General features: G+C 30.6%; 1 long non-coding RNA gene across 2 annotated transcripts in view; it reads right to left on the reverse strand.

Annotated features, from left to right (window-relative positions):
- Positions 1 to 9,070: 9,070 nt before the first annotated feature.
- LOC145247912 (uncharacterized) overlaps positions 9,071 to 20,908 on the reverse strand; it is a 348,143-nt gene continuing 336,305 nt past the window's right edge. For both annotated transcript variants that reach the window (XR_013863299.1, XR_013863297.1), the window contains one exon: positions 9,071 to 9,745. This is a non-coding gene — a long non-coding RNA (uncharacterized LOC145247912). The remainder of the gene's footprint in view (positions 9,746 to 20,908) is intronic.

A 20,908-nucleotide genomic window follows, 5' to 3' on the forward strand; every position in this document is an offset into this window, starting at 1 on the left:
TGTGATTTATTCATTAACATCGAGACGCGCATGAAGAATATCAAATGTTACATAGTCAGAAAAGTTGTGAAAATAACATCCAACATAAGAAAAGTTATCCGTATATCTATCCTCATTTAAACAAATATCTATCCTCATTTAAACAAATTCTAAAACAGAATATCGATGTAATTGTGACATAATAATGTTGTGATTTTTTTTTCGCTACTAACGCACACACATATACACACACAGATATATATATATATATATATATATATATATATATATATATATATATATATATATAATGTTCCTGCTAAAACAATATCGTTTTCTAACATATGTTAATATATGATTTCTGAATGAATTCATTCATTATATATATAACCGAGTTATATATAATTTTGATGCGCGTTTTTCGCTCTATCGAATCGTGATATTCATTACCGTTCGAAATCTTTTCATTCATTTTTTTTGCGGGCTTTTAAACACCATAGACAAAATTCAAATCCGCTCGATTTTCTTGTTCAAGTTAAACTAGGCCGAAAAGCTGCCGAAAAGCTGCCGAAACAGCCCTTACCATCAGTGATGCCTTTAGTTCAGGAACCACTAATGAACATTTGGCACAAAGGTGGTTCAAGAAATTGTGCAATGGTGACAAGAGTCTCGAAGATGAAGACTGTCGCAGCCGACCGACTGCGGTTGATAACGAACATTTGAAAGCTTTAATTGTAGCCGATTCTCGCAAAAGCAAACGAGAATTGCTGTTGAACTCGAGATCTACCACACAACAGTCGACCACCATTCAAAGCAACTAGGGAAGTCAAAAGAACTTGAATAAATGAGTTCCGCATGAATTGAACGATAATAAAAAAGCATCGTTTTCACGTGCCTTCTACACTCCTTCTACGCAACAAAAACGACCCATTTCTCGAACAGATTGTGACGTGTGATGAGAAGTCGGTCTCTACGACCATCGCTGACGATCAACAGAGTGATTGGATTTTGGAGAAACTCCACAACACTTCCCGAAGCTGAAATTGCACCAAAAAGTTATGGTGACTGTTTGGTTGTCTGCGTCCGGACTCATCCATCACAGCTTCTTGAATCCGGGCGAAACGATTATAGCGGAGAAGTACCGCCGATAAATTGAAGAAATACACCAGAAGCTCCAACGAATGTGCCCGAGATTGGTCAATATGAAGGGACCAATTTTGCTTAATGACAACGCTCTCCCGCATGTTGCTCAACTGAGCCCGTAGAAGATGAAGGAATGGGGTACGAGATTCTGCCCAATTCGCTATATTCACCGGACATCTCGCCCAACGATTATCAATTTTTCAAGCATCTCGAAACCGTCCTGCGCGAACACTGTATTTATTTGCTAAATAAATGACTAAACAAACTTGTTTCTCGTTGGCAAAAAATGTGTCAATTCTAATGGTGCTTATTCCGATTAATAAAGTTTATTATGTAAGGAGGTATGATCTTTTGAAGGTGAAATTAAACTAAACGACATTATTTTTGCACCAACATTATATATATATATATATATATATATATATATATATATATATATATATATATATATATATGCATTGTCTGGGTTTAAATTTGAAAAGATTATAGAAAATACACAGTTCAAAATTTTCTGTCACCTTTTTTGCTGAATAAAAGTCTACATCAGTTGTGAACTCCAGCCCAACCAAAATATGATACATAAACACATTATGCGACTGTAATGATACATCAAATTCGATTGAATATTCATGAGCTTCTCTTCTCTATACCAAACGCACACAATCGTTTCGTTTGGCACACTGTAGATTTATGGTAGATACTTTTAATGAGGAAAATCGTCGATTGGTTGAATTTTTCATGACGTTTGGACATCCGCGGATCGGCACACACATTAAATTATACAAAGACAAGTCCTAAAACACTGATTAGATCTTCTAGCGGATAGCTATCGGAGATTGTATTTAGAAACTCCAGTGGGACGTAATAATGATGACAAATATAAGATAAAACTCCAGTCCTTTCATACAGCTTTCCTTTGAAGATTTTTTCTTACGCACTTAAAGAAACAAGAATTGTCCAGTGTTAATGTGGTTATGCAATATATTGTCTACTTGTTCCTATGGACAGTCTAGCGCCTGAACTGTTCTCTTGCAATGCTAAATGCTTTTAAGTTTGCCTACCAATTTAGAGATGCACCTAACACACGTAATTGTCTATGTGTAAACGATATCAGCTCGTCTTTGTCAAGAGTAACGACTTGACCGTGATTAAAGCTTACCATTAATCTAGAATACGCGTTATGAGAGCGAGGGCCGCTGAGAGAAGATATTCGAATGACAACAGTGGAAAAAAGCCTTGATAACGACGGCGGTTTAAAAAAACTTGAGAATATTATGGGAGGAACACTGAATGCAACGTATCTTAGAATTTTAAATAGTTAGCCATACTGAATTTTAGCAAATGCTCAATGACATCGACTTGTCCTAGTATTTAAAGTGGTTTTAGATGTTTTTATTTTCAGTTCGAGAGTAATATTATTTGATTAGAATATAATACTTCATACGAAAAAAAGTCATATAAAACCATATTGAACCTAGACTAGTTCTTTTAATTTAAACGATGAAAAATTATGTGGTTGAAATTATAATAATTTTAAAACGATTATTTAATATGTATATATATATATATATGTGTGTGTGTATGAATATATGTATGTATGAATCTATGTATGCATATATATGTATGTATATATATATATATATATATATATATATATATATATATAATGTATAAGGAAAAACGCACAAATCATCGGCTTAATTCCATGGTGCTAATTTTTTTACGTTTCTCATAAGTGAAATTCTGTGTTCGAAAACATCCGATCGTTCTTATTGTTTGAGAGAAATTTATCATTTTTTCAATTTATTTTATCCTAAAAAGCGGTTTTTATTATTATTATTATTATTATTATTATTATTATTATTATTATTATTATTATTATTATTATGCGTGTTTTCTAAAACAGGATTTTATACGTGTTACGTCTTACGTGTTTAAACTCAAATGGCATGCTTTGATTCTGCGCTATGAGTTTCCTTCTAGATACATGTCTTACAGAAGATCGGGGTGCATCTCACCCAGTGAATTAATGCGATCCCAAATACCAATCTGGAAATGTCTACGAATCGGCGCAGTACATACAGCGACCAGACTTCCAAATGGTCACCCATCTGGTATTAGTCAGGCTTTACGTTGCTTAAATTCGGTGATCCGTCGAAAATCGTTGTGTCAAAGTGACTGTGCCGCATACGCATGCATATATATATATCGAGCCGTTACCAAGAAAATCAGGCTACTACATCATCGAAAAAAAGGCACTTTATTGATAAGAATGTTAAGCATCCAAATATATCTGATATAAGCTAATAAATTTGTTTATATATTAAAAAAATGTGTTGTTTTCAGCTTTCAAAGCGTGTTCATTTATATACGTAATTATATATATATGTATGTATATATATATATATATATATATATATATATATATATATATATATATATATATATATATATATACCCCAACATGTAAAAGTTATTTCACATATTTAATTGTGGTGACCTCTTTCTTTATCACCTCTAATTATGCATAAAATCTGTTAATAGGAAGCTAAAGTTTCCTTTAACGTATACGGACTAATAGCGCTTCTGTTTCTTCACTATTTTCGATATCTGGTCAAATTTAAGCGCGGGCTGCTAATAACCGATGTTTCCTAACAAATGTTCTTTTTACAAAAATTGAACTTGACCCAACTGTGTAAGTGTCCATCTGTTTTTATTAGATGAATTCTGCTGACAATCGGACATAACTTGATCCATGGAACTCGGGTACACCCAACAGGCACTGAAAATTTGAATTAAAAAATGTTAACATCTATCTCTCTCTTTCTCTCTCTCACTCTCTGTATATATATATATATATATATATATATATATAAATTAGTATGTCTGTGTTCGTTTGTAAACAATGGCGTCATATCATCGTGTATTAATATAAGCATGGGATGACATGAGACATGACGCCATAGAGATGACGTCATATATGACACCATATACGATGACGTATGGTTGGACATGTAGGGAGGCGCGAATGAAAGATTTTCCAGGCAAAGCCCGGCAGCCTACTATTATGTATGTATATGTAAATACAAATATAGACCGACAAAGAAAATTCTAAAAAAAATGCAATATTATTTGACATGTACGACAATTTGTGTAGGCAATGTGACATCAAGTTCAGACCCACGCATATCATATTTGATAATTATCGGAATATTATTCTTTTCTTTTTCCACACTCACTCCTTTAATTCCGATTTGATTTGATGTGATTATATTTCTTAATTATTTGAGTAATTTTCGTAATGAATTTGCAGATATGGATTTTTATTTATTTGTTCATTTTGAGTTTTGCATTTAATGGGTCGTAGAGGAAAATCATTTCCTCTGAATTAACAGTTTTTAATATCATTTTCATAATTATAATCAAAATATTCAATAATTAACATTTTTGCTTTTCTCTCTCACTCTTCATCATCATTATGAACGGAATCATCGTTAAAGTGTCGAAAGTAATCAAATATTTTTTCCTTCTCTGTTTATTATTTTCTCTTTGTTTCTTTTTAGTTTTGTTTCTTTTGTACTTTTATCTATTTCGTGACTTTTCTTTCTATTTCCATTTTCTTTATTCATTTCTTCGTATTTTTCTACTGTTTTATTTTCTTTATTTATTTTCGTTTTTTTTTTGTTTTTTTTATCATTTTTTCGTTTTTAGTTCATTTCATCGAGTTTTCCTTTTCTCGTTTTTTTTCATTTTTAATTTATTTGTATTCCATTTAATTTTCCTTTAGTAATTACTGTTGTCTTAATGATTTATGACGACCGTAATACTAAATAAAGGGCACATAGCTCAATACAGTAGAATTACTAGTTTATCTGATTGTTCATAGTATAACAAACATCCTATATTTTTATCTCAAATTTCTCAAAAAGAAAAAAGTTCACGAAAAAAAATACACCAAAAAATAGCTGGTCAAAAACTTCCTACATTTTTATCTCAATTTTTTTGTCCATGTAAGCAGTTTAGGAAAAATACGCAAAAATGTAGACGAATGACGGAAGATTCGATTCAAATTTAATTGAAATTGGAACGTTATCAGTGCAGGAATGAACTTTGTCCGCAGGAGCGAAATGTAAGTCTGTCTTCACCCTATTATCATCCTATTTTTATGAGATGTATGGATCGCTGAAGACATTGTTCTAATAGATTATTCTCCAAACTTGAGACAGCGTGTTCATTTTCGCGGGGATTTACCAAGGCGTACCGTAAAATTTAACTACTATCAGGAATTATTTCTGAACGATAGAGACCAGTTTCGGTTTTTGTGGGCATCTGTCACACTTTCCGTATCTTGTAATTTGTCTACTAAACGTTTAATCATTTTTATAGCTATTGTTCATATCTAAAACTTTCGTGTGTTGCTGCTGTGTCTGATAAGCGTACTTAGTGGCAAATTAATCTTCGGTGTTTGTTCTTTATTTTGCTTAGTTTACCATCATGTTGAATCCATTGTTTTGTTATAATATTCTATGCTTGCTGTGACCACAATTTGCAAAATCCATATATATATATATATATATATATATATATATATATATATATATATAATGAACTCATTTCCCCCCTCTGACTTAAAAATCAAGACATTTCATGCAAATGTAATATGCACAAACTGCAGCACAATATCTGCTCTCCATTTCCTCGAAAAATCGTAGATTCCTATATTTTTTTCTGGCGAGAGGTCACTGGCAAAATCGGTTAAACTCAATGGAAGTGGTAAAATATTATTTCTAATAAATTCCTCCTTCCGCTGTCATCACCTAACACCGTTGCGGGATCGTTCACACAAGACAGTTACGAAAGAACACCGGTTTGGGTTTTCGTAGTTGCTTAAAAACTGGAATGGAATTTTAACGAATGGAAGGGTTATTCATGGCATTTTTTTTTTCGCTTTTCGCGGTGCTTTTTTTGTTTTTGTTTTTCCGAACACGTCCATTATTTTTTCCTTGATTTATGTTTTTGGGTTTTACGATTTCTTTTATAAAGAAGTTTTACGTTTGTTCGCTTATTTTTGTTTTGTTTTTGCCGATTTTTTAAAGAAGTTTAACATAGTTTTTTTTAATTTTTAAGCAGGGTTATTAATTCGATTATCCTTTACTTTACCCCTCCCCCTTACACACACACACCTCCAAACAACCGGGCAACGCCGGGTATCCCCGTTAGTATATAAATAAATAAAAGAAACTTCAAGATCAAAAAGTAAATTAGAACGCATTTTCGACCGCACCGTACATGAACCACCACACTTATTTTGTTCATTAAAAAAACTCTACTTAAGTCATTAACCACAATTTGTTAAAAAAAAATTCGTAAAAATATCAGTTGTATTAAACACATTGTAATATTCATTGGAATATTGTTATTAAACTATTTGTCTATATCGAAGCACAAACAAAAACAATAGAAAATCACAATAAATACTAATAAACGTTCTATAATTGAATACTGGGTTTATTTTATTAAGTAATAATTTTATATTTTAATGAATATAATAAGATAAGGCTGAGAAGAAAGTTGTGGTGGACTTTTTAATGTAATTTTGATTTCAAATGATGAAAATAATTTTCGTTATAATAGCTTTACTTCATATATCATTTTAAAGAGCATTTTACGGTTTATCTAATCGTTTAAATTACACTCGTTTTAAAACTATTATGTCTTCTTTTAAAAACGTTTCATACCAGATGGAACAAAACAAATTCACACAATTTTCTTATTTCAATTCTAGTTAGGCCGAAACGCTGCTGAAACAGTTCGAGGTATAAACGAATCGCTTGACCCCGGATTCACTACGGAACGCACAGTACAATGCTGGTTTAAGAAAAGTCTTAAAGAGCGTAGTAGTCGGCCATCGTTTATTGCTAATGATTAGTCGAAACTAATCCACGTATAACTGTTCAAGAACCTGCTTCTGAATAAGACGTACCGTTTTCGATGATTTCCAACCAATTGAGAAAGATTAGAAAGACAAAACCTTGATAAATCGGTGCGTCATAAATTCAGTGATAATAAAAAACGCAGTCATGAAGTGCCATTTTCCCTTTTATGCAGTAAAAACGACCCTTTTCTCAACCGGTTTGTGACTTGCGATGAAACGTGTGTTGTTTACGTGGCTAAGTGGTTACGCTCATATCAATGGTTAGACGCTGACAAAGCTCTACGACACTATGCGAAGCCAGTGTTGCATGAAAAGAAAGTCATGCTGACTATTTGATGGTCTACAACCGGTGTCATCCATTACAATTTTTTGAATGCAACTACACTATTACGACAGAAGTACTCTCAACAAATGGATGAAATTCATCAGAAACTTCGCCAACAACACCTAGCATTAATCAGCAGAATATACCCAATTCTCCTCAACGACAATGCCTGCCTGCATGTTGCTAAACCAACCCTGCAGAAGTTTAACGGACTGGACTACGAAACTCTGACTCATTCGTCCTACTCCCCAAACCTCTTATCTACGGCCTACCATTTTCTCAAGCATCCTGAAAACTTTCTGGATGAGAAATGCTTAAAAAAACTAAGCGATATATAAAACGACTTCAGTGACTTCATCGCCACCCGAACGCAACATTTTCAAGCTAATGGCATAAATTCACTTGTTTTGCGTTCGGGAAAGTTTGTTGATTTTGATGGTGTATATTTCGATCATTAAATTTTTGTTTGAGCCGAGATATGTTCATCTGAATTTACATATTTAATACCGCAAAAACTTTTTGTACAACCTGATAATTACATGTCAATAATCCACTATCTGTTATTAAAGACGATACGTTACATAAACCAAAAGATGAATACATATTTTTTCATTCACTTGCTTAAGTTTCGTAGCATTTTCTAAATCATACACTTGTGTAAAAATACTAACTTGATTATACATAAAAGACTTTTATTGTTTATCTTTATCGATCTTATAAGTCGACATAACCTTATATCATAGGTGTTCTGCCGGATATCACTGGGATAAAGATCGTAATTGACGCATTTGCGTCTATGTAACTACCATTTCTAAATCTTTATTCTATTGGTTATTATATATGTAGAAATCTATTTTCACACATCTCTTCTTTAAGTAAATTTGATCATTTAATTCGAGTTCTTACTCATATTTCAATACAAATTGGGGCTTGAACAGAAGCGCATTTACAATCACATTCCAATCTTACCGTACATTCAGTCAGCTGGGTTGTGAAAATCGAGCTTTATCGAAGTATATACTCTTATTATAGCATAAATACTTTCTCTAACTCCTTATGCATAACGTAATTACAATTGTTATACGAAAAGCATTTTACTAATTCAGTAACAAAAACGTTCTATAACACCAGAAATGTTCACAAAATGGTCCCACCCCAGCGGAGGAAAATAGCAAGATTACTTAAATACAGAGCTATTATCTGAAAGACTTACATTTCGTAGTATTATAGACCTTTTCACAAATATAATCTAATCTATAAAGCGACCGTACAATTATGTTTTCTCATTAATTTTCTAACCATCATTCAGCTTTATGTCATCTGAGATTAAAAACTTGTTACCTTGTTATCAAGCTATATTTCGAATCTCACAATTTTTATAACAATTATAATATAAAAAATTACGTTGAAAAATCATCCAGACTGGTTATAATATAGGACATGCTTTTTTTAAAAAAATATTTTGCGTCATGCTTCATCATCTCTTGGAGCTGTTTATGGTTTAATTTACAATGAAATCTTTGGCGCCAACGATTGATAAGACATAATATTAAAATCTCTTTTGAGTACTTATGCCGTTTTGTCGTAAAAAAACAGTTATCTATTGGTTAGATTTAAAGAATAACTACAAAGTTCCAATTACAGAATTAAGTGATTGCATTTTAATGATATTCCATATGATTGTTTCTTTTAGCTTTTACACATTTCAAAAATGATCATAGCATGCATTAATAAAAATAACTAAATGTTATTTCACATCAAAATGGTCTTTAGTTAGTGTCATATATATATATATATATATATATATATATATATATATATAATGTATATATATATTGAAGCAGACATTGTTAAAACAACAGAAAGCTTCTGTTTATATATACCTTTTTATTTTTTATTTTTCGTATTATATTTTTGTATATATATCAAACGTATAGATGTATAGTCCAAGCATTTTTTCTTCTCGAAGTGTCCGTCGTTTTAACATTTAGTTAAACCGTCTTTACATTGCCAGAAACGTGTGTTAGTCTCGGTAAGGAATTATGGGAAGATTTATTTAAATAGAAGGAAAAAGGGCGCGAGCGAGGTTGCTGGGAGCTTTGGTGTGGTAGTGTAGAGTGAGGAGAGAATGCCTGTTGTAGGGTCAGTGGCAGCAAGTAGTTCCTGTCCTTTACAATATTTATGTAAAATCACTTTTACTAATGTGTCAGCATGATGCCTTCTGTCCTTTCGTTAAAAAAGTGTCTGTAGATTTTCAAAGCACGATTCTTTGCAATGCCGACATACCTAGTTGATGTCTTTCAAGGAGAAATCCGGCGCATCTGGACTCACTTCGGGGTTTCTGGGTCAGTATTATGCGAAACCTGAAAACGACAATAAACACAGATCGTCATTTAAGAACCTTGAGGCATAGACGAGAATATATTTTATCGTATATATATATATATATATATATATATATATATATATATTAGCAAATGCATGTTCAGTGTAGTGTAAGGTGTCAATTCTATGAGTAACAGACATATCCCACACTTCCTTCTTTATGGAGGATATAATGTTTGAGAGAGCAGTATCATTGCAAAAACACATATGAAAATATCCCTCATTTATATGAGGAGATGCTTTGAAGCTCTTCAGTCATTGTTTATTCAATCAGCATCCACATATTTGAAGCTATAATGATAAAAAGCTCACTTAACTACGCGTTGCACATGGGGTGACAAGATTAAGCGACTAACAAAGAAGGAAGAAGTTTCCGCACATTTTTTTTCTTAGAGTTCGCTATCGGTGTAACATTTCTATGCTTGCATTTGTATAACTAACCATATGTAAAAATCCATCACGCATCTATGTTTCGTTTGTTCTTTGTCTATTTTTATTGTTTTTCGTATTACTCTTTGATTACATTGCCTCAAATGTGATCTAGATGTTCTCCTTGTTTGGGACCTATGGCCTTTTTGGACGTAAATTATTATTTTTTTCCTGCGCAGCTTCTGTTTCTCTTAGCTAATTACAGAGTTGGATTATATTTATCAATTATTTTTCAGGGATGTAATTATAGTACCCTGATTAAGTTGAAATCACGCCTCTTAACTCTCAAAATAAAAACGTTGGCCTTTGATGTGTTAATGAAAAGATCAACTTTAAAAGAGATGGGGTAGAATCTAAATTGCGACTGGTTAATAAGACCATATAATCATGTTTTAATAATTGATGATAAATTTAACTGTAGTTATTCGTTAAATCACATCAATAGAACTCTGTTATTGTACAACAAAATACTGTCAAAATAATTCATTTGAATTAATATATTTATGGATTGCACGGTTATATAAGACATATAACAGTTAACCACAAACAAGGTTTTATTGATATAGCGAGAGAATTAGAGATAGGTAGATATTATACACACACACACACAAATATATATATGTATACATATATATATGTATATATATATATATATATATATATATAAATTCAATTACATAAAATCAATGTGTAGTGTAAATAAACAAGTACTAGTTTCACCTTAAAGATGGATGCCGTTTAGTTAAATTAAAAATGTATATTCAAAATACTGAGAGTATATGGCCACCCCAATGAGGGAGTACATTAAAATTAATAAATTCATAACATTACGTAATTACATACTTAGAGATTTAGAATCGTACCTACAAATTAATAAATAAAAAACTAAATGCATGCATATTAAAGTAATAATAATAATAATAATAATGATAATAATAATATTAATAACAATAATGATAATAATAATGATAATGATAATAGTAATAATGATAATAATGATAATAGTAATAATAATAAGTATAATAATAATGATGATAGTAATAATAATAATAATAATAATAATAATAATAATAATAATATAAACCAAGAACAAATACTGTGAACAATGTTTCATATTTTCCATGTTTATAAACGGCAATCCCTAAGCAGATTTTATTTCCAAGAACTACTAGTCCGTTGAAGAAAATATCACTGAGTTATTTTACGATGAAAACATATTCGTCTATAAGTAAATGTTAAATGTTTGTTCAGTCGCTATTTTTAAAAAAGAAATCAAACACGTCCAACATCCAACCATGTGTTGCAATCTCCAAGGTATTTGTCTCTTTATCAATCTGACACAACTTGATTAATCCTTATGTCCGAATTGCCTTTCAGCCAAAATTGGCGATGGCGCGTTAATAAATTATTCGTCCAACATATACATATGAGAAAGAGAAGTTGTCCACATATGCTTGATGTTTAGACAAAAAATAAGTTTGAAAAATTGAAACTAATGAAAAGGTAATTTTATTTTTATTTAATTATTTGTTGAATATCATCCTCATCTTCCAGTTGCTTTTCATGACGTTTCGGCCAATTATTCTTCTTACCCTCGTCAGGTGGTTAACCGCAACGGGATAGGAATGTCGAATTCCCATTGTGCATCCACAGAAATTACTGTCTTCCATAGTTGTTGTTGTCTCGCCATGGTTTAGCCAACTGATCCTCGGACCGGCTTTGGGTGAGATTGAAACCGCTACCCTCAGACAATGCTCACATGGAATTGTTGATATGCCGCATCTCTATCCACTTTGCCACGGGCGCTGACTTCGTTTTTTGGAGGAGTAATTTGTGTAATTTTTTTTCAATTAATTATTTGCGGACTATTACCCTCATCTTCAAGTTATTGTTTTTTACAACGTTTCGACCAATTACTCCTCCGGTACTCGTCAGATGGTTAACCGCGATTGGATCAGCTAGCTAAATCGTGGTGAACCGACAGTAATTGCTGTGGATGAAGTTAGAAAATTCGACATTCCTATCCCGTCGCGGTTAACGACCTGACAAAGGCCACAGGAATTATCGGCCGAAATATCGTGAAACACAACTAGAACATGAGGATAATAGTCCACAAATAATGAAATAAAAATAAAATTATACAAAGTATCCATCTCAGAAAGAATTCCGAATTAAATAATAAGGAAAAGTTGTTTAGAAATAACGTATATATTTTTGCTGAATGGCTCATTTCGTCTTCGATTGATGAAATTATCATTCAAAAAATATTACATATTATACGTGTTTCGAAATCTGTTAACAATGTTCATATGTACTTTTGTATGCGAAAGCATTAAAATATATTTAGAAAGTAAAATCCTTTCATTTCCAAATCCAAATTATATTATACGATTATTTCTTGTAACAAGTTATTGTCATGTTTAGTTATTTTCTCATACACATAGAAACGTGTTTATACAAACCAAAATGATACAATAGACTTGCAAAACGGACCGAAGCTGTAATTATTATTTGTAAAAAGGCATAGAAAAATTGCATAGCTAACGAAACATAAACAGCTACTTTTTAAATGTTTTATAATATTCTATGATCTATATTCTAAGGCTATAATGTATTGATGGTTTAAAAATATTTGCACCGTCTGGATGTTAATATAAATGTCGCAATCACCAAAGTACACGGCGATGTGCTGCTATTAACTGACATATTTCTGTAAGTAGGTGGATCTATATACAAACAACATTTCACTAATTTCGTATATCCAAAATAAAGAATCAAAGTTACTTTTCTGCCAAGTCCTTCCGCTCATCAAACCCTAGTCTAGGATGTAATAGTACCTTTCGTCTATTCACTTTTATAGAATATACCACTACTCTAATATTTTACTATAGTTTTTAACATAATGTTACTAATTTCAACATGGCATGTATGAAAGTAATTATGTTTTCACTTAAAATGCGGAGATTTAAAAAAAAATCCCTAATCAACAAATACATCCTATGATTGTAAATATTTCGACATGACACTTAAGTATGGTATAATAATGTTTTCACCTGAAATGCGTTGGGATGTGTACCATTTTCAGCATCAAATAAGTTAGGGATAATGTTTTCATCTGACGTGCGGAGATTTAAACAATCGCTCATCAACAAAAGCACCCTATGAATGTTAATATTTTGACATGACACTTAAGTAAGTAATGTTTTCACTTTAAATGATTTCGAATTTGTACTAATTTAAACATGACATATAAGTAGGTAATAATGCCTTCACCTGAAATGCGGACATTTAAAAGATCTCTAAACAACAAAAACCACCTGATTTTAATTATTTCAACATGACAAAATAGACTGATTGAATGGACGTATCATATGAGACCAGATCAAGTTTAAAGATAATGTCTTTGTTGGTTGGTCAGTCTATCACTATCATCTTTACTTATAAAGTTGAATTTACACTTACATTAGATGCAGCTTGAGTATATCTGCACAATTCTGTTTGTCGGTCGATCTGTCACGCTTGAATTCAAATAGCGGTATGTTTCTGAATTTTTTAGATGAGGGATGATAATTCGTATATGGATTATTCGGACTATAGTTGTCATCTTGCGAGTTCTTTGCTCAACGTTTCGGTCGATGTAATCCCCATCGGCGATCCGGAGGTTGAAGGATCAATCTTCAGCACGAGCGAAAAGCAAAATACTCTTGCGAGTGATGACATGCTACTCCGTGGATTAAATAAAGGTTCCGTTTGAATGTCCGTTCAAATCTTCGATTTTGACAAAGATTTCCAGGATCGTCAGAAATATTTCAGAGTTTTACGAAAGGATTCCCGTGTTCAACAAGATAAATGCGAAGGTGTGAAATTACATTGACCAAAATTGTGAAAATACCACAAAATAAGAACAGTAGTCCGATGAATCCAAATAATACGAAAAAAATAGTTTTTGTTGTTTAGTCTTTGGGTTTCAGTTTGAAATTAAAAAAAAAACACCCATGACTGTCTGTCACAATGACATACCACGATGCTTTCACGAATCTCCAAAAATATACGCGTCTGTCTGTCACACTTATGTTTAAAACAGAAGTGCCAACTCTTTCAGTGCGTAGTGAATAGGCGTATGCAACTAATATTGGTTCTCGTTTTATTTATAATTCTTTTTAAATCTATTAAGGCTTCTTCTATTCGAATTTATTCTAGTTTAACAGCGTATTTTTTTATTTCTTTTATTTGTTTCCTTTGAATTCATCTATCGTTCATAAGGTTTTTCTTCCTCCGTTCTCATGCGTGGGAGGCTGCGCAGATAAAACTAATTGCCTGACCAGTGCGCAGAGGAGATTAACCGCTTAAAGGTTTACTTTTTTTTTTCTTTTTTGTAATTTCTCGGCGTATTGCTTTTAATGAGGAGGCTCTATTTAGAATCAACGTTCGCTGGCGGCTTAGAGAAGATTGGTTGTTGGGTTTCACAACACGTCAACTCTTCCCTCGAGGAATTTATTTGTGAAAATGTGACTCTCACGTTCGTCTCTACACATCTATATAACAGGCATTAGTATGTTGATAAAGGTGAAGCTTTGAATAGCGCTGTCGTTGATCGGTTATGCTTATGTTTGAAGTAACATTTTTAGATTTGATCATGTATTTTAACTGAAGAGTCACCAGTTATAAATGTATCGATACTATATTATGCCTTATACGTTGTACTTGTGTAATTTGCATATTGATCTTCACGTTTCACGTCATCATCAGGAGCATCATCGTTGTGATCAGTACTGTACACTTCTCTTTTGATATAAATGAAACCGACTCTTGTTTTATTATAAAGGATTTATTCAAAGAACAAGAACAGAAATCTCCGTATGAGAAGGAAAAAAGATAGCTTGTTTTGTTGCTTTTATTCTATTATACGCGATTATTCAAACCCTAGGCGGGTCCTTTTCGGGAACGATGACGAATTCTTCTGCTATCTAAAAAGAATGAGAACCCCCTAATTTGAGGTCGCGGTGTTCCTTCCACTTCTGAATGTAGGCCACCTTTAAAATTCAGGGTGTGTTGTAAGTCCTCGCATGTATGCATATTTTTCGCTACCATCATTAAAGCATGTAACCTTGCTTAAATCCCTCCAACTGAATGTTTCTTGCAAACATTATTCATGGACGCATAGGCATCTGCTGTCGCCTGAAGAGAGAAAAGAAAAACGGTGGAACTTAAATCACGTCTCCTCCTGTTCAATATAAAACATTCATTATTGTGTAAATTGGAGAATTTCGGCCGGCATGCATCATATTTATAATCAACTGATCTTGTTTTTTTGTGTTAATCTTTATTTTTTTAAGTACCAGTTGCACCATCCCTCATAAGATTAGTTCATAATACGATGAATTTTGCGAGATGTAATCATCCCGAAGTGATGGAAAACAGGGTAATAAATAAAAACGATAGAAAGTCATGTGGTGTGGGTAATGAGCGTGGGCAGGTGTTGCATGTAAAATGCGTCTTCGATTATTTTGATTCGTTTAAGATATGTGACTTACTTTTATATTGCAGTTTGCTAGTTCAGAAATGTAACGAACACAATTGCAAATATGCACAACTGTTTGCGAGAATATAAGAACATAGATGTCTGGAACATAATCCAAGTGTTTTTCACGGCTTTTCCCCCAGCATAGGTTTGGGAAACTGATTGAAACTTAACATGGGGTCTGGTGAATAGTATTTTGACATTCTTAATGCAAATAATTATAGGTTATATAAATCATGTTACTTTTTCTCAATAGCTAACTAGACATTTGTAGAAGTGGCGTAGTTCTAACGTAAGCAGTTCCGACTAGGAACGGAGAAAGTCGAATAAGTTTGGAGGTTGCTGCACAGTATGCTACAAAATAAATTAAACTTTAGTTTAGTTTGGTTAGTGTTCAGATATAATAAAAAAAGAAGAATTGTTTTTCGTATTATGTAGATTGTTCAGTATTCTTTGTTAAAGTTTGCTGAAACAAACATCCGAAACGGAATCCACTAAGAAGGTAGCCTATGTTATTTACTCTTGTGCCTAACGAGAGATCTGATAAGCAAACTATTCAATAAAAACCAAGTTGCCTACAATCTTAGCGAGGGCCGTCAACAAGACCCGAATAAAGAGTAAACATCTACCTCTTCATAGATGACCTCAAGCCTGAAAATCGTACATTCCTTCTCCAAAGTTATCACGATGATGTTTGAACAGAACCAATGTTCCACGCGCTCCATCTGAGCTGGAGATAAAGGTCCCAACAAAATCAAACGTAAGCTTAACGAAAATGTTGAAACCAGGAGCATAGGAGAGAACGAACAATACAAATACCTTGGCATAGAAGAGAATGATCAAATTTTCTATGCAATGATGTGAGAAAAAACATTGCCAGTGATTATATACGCCTTGTAAATATTTTATTTTCAAAACCAAGCTTACAAACGAGAACTAGGTAACTGCCATTAAGCAACAAGTAATGTCTGTGATAACATACAATTTTCGCATTGTTGACTTACCGCAATACGACATAAATACATTAGAGAGTAAATCGAGATAAATGTTGTCACTGTACGGAATAGCGTACACACACCCGTATTTTCTAAGTCTGTATCTGCGCCGCCCAAAGTATAAGGAATGCCTATCTTAAGAAATTGACCATAAATATCGTGCTATTATTTTGAATAACGGGCCATAATTCTTGTGTCTGGTACCCGATATGATGACCCATTTCTAGCTAGAACTAAATTAAGTAGTGTTTAGTATAGCTAATAACTCTTATTCATTAGTATTCTTACTCATTTCAGGACTTATATTTTCATTAGACTTCTCCGCAATTAAATGGCTGACTGGAAATTTGACATCTCTTGTTTGAAAGCGTTTTCAGCGCTCCTCAATTTAAATCGCACACATTAACAGATGACGTTTTTCAAACACGTGTGTAATAAAATAATTAATCTTTTATTATGTCGTACATAGCCTTCTTAAATTCACTTAAACTAAATTATTTTTACATATTCTATGTAAATATTCACTCTTAAACTGATCTATCATTAGGTATTTCGGAATACAACTGCAATACTTAAGAGGTCAAAATTATTACTACCTTTAGATTTCCTCAAGGGGATAAAACTCGGCAGTAATCCTTCATAAAAATGCCGATAACTTTAATTTATTTCGTAATTCTAATATCAAATATTACGTAGCCTTTCAAAAATGAAGGCATTCCGAAGATTTTACATGATTTTGGAAGACATAATATGGATACAACTTTCAATTAGTAAAATTTATTGACTTGAATTTGTTTCACTGTTTCACAATCAACTAATCACAGGGTGTCAAAAAATACTGCAAAAATGTTCGGAGAATTATTTTACTCATGATGAGTCGGGTATATAAATAATAATAATACTTGATTTTATATAATAGTAACATGACAGCCGGCGTTGCCTGGTCGTAAATCTCCCTAAAATATTGTATTATTATTTATGCAGCTTGCGTAGTTTTATTATAGCGCAAATCCTATATCAATTTTTATATTGTACGTGATATATAATAGTGATTTCAAAAGTTAAAAAAATGATTTTGTGCCATCATTTTGAATCGAAACCAGAACATATTGCTATCCAGCGTTATTCGTATTCATATGACTTAAACACATACATATTAAAAAACACAACAAAAATAAAGGGGGTATACTTATAATTTAAATCAATAACGAGGAAATCGCCAGGCGAGGACAATGTGTACTTTTATAAATTCTTACACATTATTAGCAATTTCACCAGCTAAAACAAAATAGAAAATATGAAATTTAATATCAGTATATCGAATATTCAGGGAGGAGTTTGATAGAGACTTCCCACACGCATATTGACCATGTATTAGAAAGAACAGTCTAATGCTAAATTATACGTAATTATCCAGAATGCTGAAATTATGCATCGGTAGAGTTAAGCATTGTAGTAAAATAATCATCAATTGAAAATCCATAAAAAATGAATAAGTGCTAATTGATCATTACGAAAGAAATAAGAGAGATAATCCATCGGAAAAATACTGAAACGTTTAACAATAAGTGTTATATATATATATATATATATATATATATATATATATACACACAGCGTGACCCGAAAAAGCGTGATATCTCTATTATTTCTTCATCGATTGCACTTATTTTACAGAACATGGCAGAATAACCGACCGTGAGTACACCGATACCCCAGTGGGAGCTGGGACAAAGAATATACTGTGTTAAGTTTCGTTGGGACAAAACACTAATAAACTGCGCCTAATTAGAGTTGAGGCCCGTTTATTTTTGGGGGGGGGTCACCCTGTATATAATATATATATATATAAAATATATATATATATATAAAATAGATATATATATATATAAAATATATATATATATATATATATATATATATAAAATAGATATATATATATATATAAAATAGATATATATATATATATAAAATAGATATATATATATAAAATATATATATATATATATATATAAAATAGATATATATATATAAAATAGATATATATATATAAAATAGATATGTATATATAAAATAGATATATATATATATATATAAAATAGATATATATATATATATAAAATAGATATATATATATATAAAATAGATATATATATATATAAAATAGATAGATATATATATATAAAATAGATATATATATAATATATATATATAAAATAGATATATATATATAAAATATATATATATATAAAATATATATATATATATAAAATAGATATATATATATAAAATAGATATATATATATATATATAAAATAGATATATATATATAAAATATATATATATATATATAAAATAGATATATATATAATAGATATATATATATATATATAATAGATATATATATATATATATAATAGATATATATATATATATATATAATAGATATATATATAATAGATATATATATATATATAATAGATATATATATAATAGATATATATATATATATATAATAGATATATATATAATAGATATATATATATATAATAGATATATATATATATAATAGATATATATATATAAAATAGATAGATATATATATAAAATAGATATATATATATATATATATAAAATATATATATATATATAAAATAGATATATATATATATAAAATAGATATATATATAAAATAGATATATATATATAAAATAGATATATATATATAAAATAGATATAGATATATATATATAAAATAGATATATATATATATATAAAATAGATATATATATATAAAATAGTTATATATATATAAAATAGTTATATATATAAAATATATATATATATAAAATAGTTATATATAAAATAGATATATATATATATATATATAAAATAGTTATATATATAAAATATATATATATATAAAATATATATATAATATATATATAAAATATATATATAATATATATATAATATATATATATATATAATATATATATAATATATATATATATATGAATATGTATATATAATATATATATGAATATGTATATATAATATATATATATGAATATATCTATATGAATATATATATAAATGAATATATGAATATATATATGAATATATATACATATATAAAATAAATATATATAAACATATATATGAATATATATATATATATATATATGAATGTATATAAATATATATATGAATGTATATAAATATATATATATATATGAATGTATATAAATATATATATGAATGTATATAAATATATACATATATATGAATGTATATAAATATATATATATGAATGTATATAAATATATATATATATGAATGTATATAAATATATATATATATATATATATGTGTGTGTGTGTTATGCATTTCATTTCATTTCACCACTACTATTATATTTTTAAGCTGTTTACTCCCGATCATGGCAATCTTTTGTCATTTTCGGTGTCATGTTATCCCAACCGAAAATTTATCAGGGTCATCGTTGTTTAGCTTCCTTAATGGAAAAAAAGATCCATATTTTCGGGGCGGGGGGTAACGTTAAATGTGATTTGTGTGCGTGTGTAAGGAAAGCAAATCACCGCCGATCGATTATCATCATTTCTGCACGCCTGTCATTCCACAGAGTCGATACACAGACACAAAATATCCTATTCTTCAGCACACACGCAGAATATTCTCCATGTAACAGTAGCGCATAATAAATAAAAAAAAAACGCGGATCATACGTGACATCGGTTTCGACGTCAAACACACGGATGAAGTCAAATACCTTAGTAAAGTATTATTATATACCAAGTTTTATTTATTTAGAATCCTAAAATGTGTGTTCCACGCGTGACTACTTGGATATACCCACAATATAGATATGACAACGTTTTAATTCTTCTGCACACTGTTTTTGACTACTTTTCTCTTTGTTGCTATTTTCACAGAGTATCTGTCGGTGAATTCGTTGACCTTTTTTACGTCTGATTTGTGGCGGTATTTTTTCGGGTAATTTCCAACAAGGACTTTTTATTTACACTACATGTTTAATATGATTGAGAGTAAATTAACCTTAGTAAGTAAATTAAGTGAGCAGTTCTTGAGTTTACTTATTCGTGCACGATAGTTAGATATTATAATTGACGTACACGAGGGGGGCGGTTATGTCTGGGAGGATTATATCGTGA

The sequence above is a fragment of the Euprymna scolopes genome, chromosome 26, assembly GCF_053919585.1.
Source record: "Euprymna scolopes isolate OS-2025 chromosome 26, ASM5391958v1, whole genome shotgun sequence".
Classification (NCBI taxonomy): domain Eukaryota; kingdom Metazoa; phylum Mollusca; class Cephalopoda; order Sepiida; family Sepiolidae; genus Euprymna; species Euprymna scolopes.